This window comes from Salvelinus sp. IW2-2015, unplaced genomic scaffold (genome assembly GCF_002910315.2).
Source record: "Salvelinus sp. IW2-2015 unplaced genomic scaffold, ASM291031v2 Un_scaffold939, whole genome shotgun sequence".
Taxonomy (NCBI): Eukaryota; Metazoa; Chordata; class Actinopteri; order Salmoniformes; family Salmonidae; genus Salvelinus; species Salvelinus sp. IW2-2015.
This window is the reverse complement of record NW_019942657.1, coordinates 178,408-184,470: the sequence shown is the minus strand read 5'-3', so window position 1 is coordinate 184,470 and position 6,063 is coordinate 178,408. Positions and strand designations below refer to the sequence as shown.

General features: G+C 43.9%; 1 pseudogene; it reads right to left on the bottom strand.

Moving 5' to 3' along the window:
- Positions 1 to 5,546, bottom strand: part of LOC112069228 (3',5'-cyclic-AMP phosphodiesterase 4C-like) — a 57,983-nt pseudogene extending 52,437 nt beyond the window's left edge.
- Between the last annotated feature and the right edge of the window lie 517 nt (positions 5,547 to 6,063).

Sequence of the window (6,063 nt, the reverse complement as noted above, 5' to 3'; positions counted from 1 at the left end):
GTAGTGGTTAGTGGTAGTGGTAGTGGTGGTGTAAGGGTAGTGGTGTGTTGGTGTGTAGTGGTGGTGTAGGGTAGTGTGTAGTGGTGGTGGTTGTAGTAGTGTAGGATAGTGGTAGTGGTGGTGTAGTGATAGTGGTAGTGGTTGTGTAGGGTAGTTGGTAGTGGTAGGGGTAGTTACGGGTTAGTGGTAGTTTGTGGTGCGGCTAGTGTAGTGGTAGTGTAGGCTAGTGGTAGTGGCGTGGTGTAGGGTGGTGGTTAGTGGTAGTGGTAGTTTTAGGGTAATGGTAGTGGTGGTGTGGTGGGGTCTAGTTGGGTAGTGGTAGTCAGTAGTGGTGTGGTAGTGGTGGTGTAGGGTAGTGGTAGTGTTGTGTAGGGTAGTGGTAGTGGTGGTGGTAGTGATGTTGTAGGGTAGTGTAGTGGTAGCGGTTGTGTAGGGTAGTGGTTGTGTAGGTACAGTTAGTGGTAGTGGTGGTGCTGGCTTAGTGGTAGTGATTGTGTAGGTTAGTGGTAGCGGTTGTGTAGGGTATGTAGTGGTAGTGTAGGGTAATGGTAGTGGTGGTGCGGGCTAGTGGTAGTGGTAAGTAGTAGTGGTGGTGGTAGTGTGGTAGTGGTAGTGGTGTGTAGGTAGTGGTGTGGTAGTGGTGTGTAGGTAAGTGGTTGGTAGGGGTGGTGGTAGTGATTGTGTAGGGTAGGTAGTGGTGGTGCTGGCTAGTGGTAGTGAGATTGTTGTGTAGGGTAGTGGTAGTGGTTGTGTAGGGTACAGGTAGTGGTGGTGACTGGCTAGTGGTAGTGATTGTGTAGGGTAGTGGTAGTGGTTGTGTAGGTACAGGTAGTGGTGGTGCTGGCTAGTGGTAGTGATGGTGTAGGGTAATGGTACTGGTAGAAGTGGTAGTACCTTGTTGGATGCCATGTCCACCGACGCTGCGGTGGGTCTGGATGGTCTCCAGCTGGTCCAGACACCAGTCTAACTCAGCCAGAGTCTCCCTTGCCATCTGCTGGTACGTCTCATCTACACAATACACAGGAGAGAAGACGGTGGCAATGTGCTGTATGTATTATTATAACCGGTATGATCTCAGCATTGATATAATATAGTGTATCATAATATATGGTCTGTGTCACGGTCATATTCTCTGCATCTGTTTCTTTGAACTGTATCAGCCAAATTGCTACATTTGTCATTTCTTAGAATTGTTCAGTTGAGACTTCAGATTGACACTTATTTATTCAAATCCATCTGCAGAATTAAATGCAGCCTATCGTATCCATTATTGAGAAAGCCCAGGCCATGGTGCTGCAAATTCTCTATTAATATCGGTGCATTTTTATGAGTTTTTGGAAGCTTGAGTGCACACTACCAAAAACTGTGATTGTGTGGGAGAAGTGTCCCAATCAGTAGTGACTATAAGTTCATTTTAGCAGGAAACCTACCAGAGAGTGTTGCCTGGGGAACAGTGGTTTGGCTTGTCACTGGTGACCTCCTGTGGGACAAATAGATCATTACATCATCAGAGGAAATGATAAAGAGTGCTCTCTAGTGGACTCTAAGAACATACCAGTTGTATATGGGCATGAATTGTGAAGCATACAACATAACACTGGAAATAGATAAGCAAACATATTTAACCTCATCTGTATTATGGACAATAACATTTGTGAGGAATCATAAACTATTTGCATAGATCTGCATCGCAGTCTTTTTTGAAATATTGTTGTAGCCAATAATATTAAAAACAAAATGCCTCCCTTTAAGCGAGGCTTCTCTCAGCTCTCAGCTGTCTCTTCCTCTACATGGAGGTTTAACTTGCATCAGTCTAGTGAGGGAGGATTCCTGTTTGGAGCTTAGAGCATCATGCTCACTAATTATGGCTCTAGATAATTCCACGGTGCATTGTTTACTGCTTCATATTGACGTACTGCTAAAAAGCCTGCCAAACTCATGCTCTGCCTGTTTCTTGCAGTTACAAAGGAGATATTTTAGCATTATTGACCACTTCTTATCCTTGTAAATACCCAGTCAGTCAGGTAGGTCAGTCTGTCCTTGTCAGTCTGTAGTCGTCAGTCCGGGGTAGTCAGCCAGTCAGGGCAGTCTTTCAGGTAGTCAGTCAGTCAGTCAGGGACTTCCATTGGGGACATGATGATCTCAGCAGAACATGATAAAGACAGAATGTGATGAGTATTGCCACATTATAGCCTACTGATATGACACAGTTCTGACCCAATAGAGGGAAGAAATGTGATATTTACTGAAACTACATATGAAGAGCTTCATTCAAAAAAACTAAATATCAATTTTCAGAAATGTTGGTAAATGAACTGTTATTGTTGAACGAAATGAGGAAAGAGATTGGTGTTTATTCACTATCTAATCATGGCATTTGGTTGTTCAATGACAGACATGTATTTGTTTKAATCTATCACTTGATCGTTTCATTTCAGAGAGACAAATAATAATGTTTTTATTTTTGCAAAATGCTATATATCCGCCTCATTCTCAGAGAAATAAGGAGTACGGTTAGGTTTTACACWGTCAAATGTAACAAATAACTACATTTTTTAAATAAGTAAATGTACTTATGATACATTTCTGACATCAATATAATAAAAAATAACTATTATAATAATTCAATACAGTAATATGATATCTGTATGTAAAACAAAACACATTTGACATTTGAGTCATTTGGCATCTGCTCTTATCCAGAGTGACTAGTGAGGCATTCATCTTAAGATACAGTATCTAGGTGAGACAAGCACATATCACAGTCAAATATACAGGACACGAACATTCCATTCCAGCTAAACAGTGGATATATAGCGTTTTGCAAAAAAAWTWGGTTTTCATACACATCTAAAATCTATTAAGAAAACATCTGAYAGCAGTAATATTTTACACACACATGAAGGTACCCACAATTAATCATTCCTGATGAAAAAAACACAAGTGTGAAAAATTGGTTGATATAGTGRTTTGGGAATAAACTCTTGAMATTCCAGAGAGAATAAGGACTGCACAGTTACAATATAGACACAGTGGGAGGATATCATTCATGCTTCGATAGACAAGAGAGATGTGACCACATTAAGAGGGGTTGAAAGGGTAACGTGGCTGACGGAATGCTACTGACTTGTTAGTGGGTGTCGTGACATTGGCGAGGATGGTGAAGTTGCTTCTTACAGTTCGCAGACTGGCCAACACCTGGGGYATGGACGGACGGTGGGTGGTGGGGGCGGCGGGGAGAGGGGCAGAGAGCGGAGCGAGACAAATTCACTACATACTCAGTTTAGCCCCTTTCAAGTTCTTRACTGCATGTTCTATCTTTAGGCAGGAAGGAGGAAGTGTACACCACTTCATCAACAAACTGCAGAGCTGGTGCTTACCTGAGCAAAAGGGGTGACTATGAGATCTTCTGCATGCCTGTAGAAAGAGAGATAGAAAATGAACAAAGGAAGGAGACAGTAAAGTCAGCAGGATAGATGGAGAGTTATCGCTGAAGTGTAACCTCTATGACAGTTAACAGGAACACATACGGGATATATATGTGAACCAATGGTATCCATAGCCCTATCTGAATCTAAACCAAATACTTTTGGTTCTGACCAAAAAACATCTTTCTGAAATGGAAGCAGGTCAAGACAAATTACACCCGTGTGAAGCGAAAAAGATTTTAGTATGAACTAATACTGCATAATACTGCGATAATCATAATAATCATAAATGCCAAGTCGGTTGACTGTGATTGTATAGTGAGTAATGTATGGTGTTGCAGAAATCTGGACTGTCAGTGAGGCCACTTTCACTCAGAGTGGTTTTAACCATGTGGATTAGCCAAGGTGGTTTTGATGGCATGTGATGAACACAGGAAGTGGAGATTGTAAGGGGGTACATACTCACCAAACCAGGGTTCAAATAGCACAATACTTTAGCTGGGCTTGATTGAGTTTGCCTGGCGCAATGGAACCAATGGAATAGTCTTATAAGTTGAAACCCCCGCCCAGGTTTGATACTCACCCCTCACTGTTGATGGAGGAGTTACGTGACATGGTCTTGGGGGACATGTCATAGTCAGAGTCTGATCGGTACAGGAAGGACTCCCTGCGCTCCCCGCGACTCCTGCACCCCTCTGTGGTAAAGGAGGGGTGCAGCCCCAGCACAGGACTCGCCTGCGAATCCATGGGGCTGCGGCCGGGCGACGGAKCATTCTCTGAGTCAAAACTGAAAGACAAAGTGAGAGAGACAAGAAAGTTGTCTGGATCAATGCTTCATTAAAGGCATTTTRCTGTGTTTTATATATATTTACACACTAAGAGGTTGGAATAAATCTGTGAATTTGTAAAAACTATGGTAATACCCTTTTAGTGTAAGAGCTGTTTAAAAGACAACCTGAAATTGCCTGTGTGAGGAGTCTGGATTTCCTGTTAATTCTCTCCTGATTCCGTGAAACCTCCAACCGCGATTTTGGGAAAACCAGTGAATTTATTGAATGTTCCCGGAATTTTGCAACCATAGGTGGGAAGAAGTTTTGGCCTGCCTGTTGACATCACCAGACGGTAAATTAGGTAACAGACCAATAAGAAAGAGAGTTCCAAACCTCTCTGCCAATAACACCTAGTATTCCTCTCCCCACTCAGACCCCAGACAGACAGACAGACAGACAGACAGGCAGGCAGGCAGGCAGGCAGGCAGGCAGGCAGGCAGACATTTTTGTATCTTTTTGACCATTTTAATTTAAAACAATCTCACTAAGGTACTTATTGTTACCCAGAAATGAATTGATATTGAGACATTTAAAACAATATATATGGGGGATTGGAAATGATGCAGACAATTACTTTGATGGAAGCTACAAAATATCTGCGATATGAAAGCTGATCCACCCCACCAAAAAATTTAATTAAATAAATTACGTTTTGAAGGAGAGACAGACATGTATAAACAAGAGTTCAGCCCAGGACAGCTGATCTGCATATACACACAAGAGCACCATAGCAATCTAGCGTTACAGACAACCACATGACCCCAAACACAAGATTAGGAATAATCTCAAAGCGATCCAGTCAAACGGAAGCTTAGTGAGAGTTTAGCCAAAGTGTACACAGAAACATACTTCTTAGGTTTAGAGATTTCTCTTTTTTGAACCATGAATGTTTCTACAGCTTCATCAACAATGAAAAGCACATCATGGAGGGAGATATTGTGATGCCACACACACACACATCACAGGGCCTATTAACTGCGCATGGCTACTTGGACACCATGAATACCTGAGAGGAAGGTGGGAGTGAGACGACCGTCTGCGCTCTATACTGCGGTTGAGCTTCATACGGCGGAAAAACACGGAGTTCCCGTGTCCCCGAGTGTGGTCGTGATCAGGGGACACAGGTGAGTTAGCAGAGGTGACGTGGGGAGAGGTGGGGGTCAGGCTGGGCGTGGTCAACCCCTCGGGGGTCTCCCACAGATTCATCTGTCGTGTCAGCTTCCTCTGACTCATCTCTGGAAGCTCTGGGCACGACGGAGAGGACTGGCGGAAGAAACCACCATCCCTCTCTCCCTCTTCTTCTCTCTCTCTCTCTCCTTCCTCCCTCTCCCTCTTCCCTCCCTCCCTCCCTCCCCGCCAGAAAAAACTCTGTTCAACAACTTTGTCTGCCACTTCCAACCACTTCAACCTCCCAATCGGTCTGTCAGTCACTCTCCCTCCTACGCCCCCTCCCCCCGCCTTGTTTCCACGGTTCAGTAGCACAGCCACGTCCCAGACAAAGAGAGTTCTCCTTGCACACACCAGCACAAAATCCTGCCAGTCAGAAGCTCTTGATAACAGACCCTAATCCTATAGTTTAATTCCTGGTTCCCAATTGTCAGAGTCCACGTTCATGTTGAAGTCTTCAAGCTTTGATCCTGAAGCCTGGAGTACTGCTGCGGTTGGCTCACTTCCTGTGTTCACCTCCACACCACTTTGTTCCCTGTTTCTCAGCAGCTTGTTCTTCCTGTGTAGGTTTGTTTTGTTTATTCTGTCACTGAAGGGCGGCGGTGCAGCTGTAACCCACAGCCTCTCTCTCAGCTATC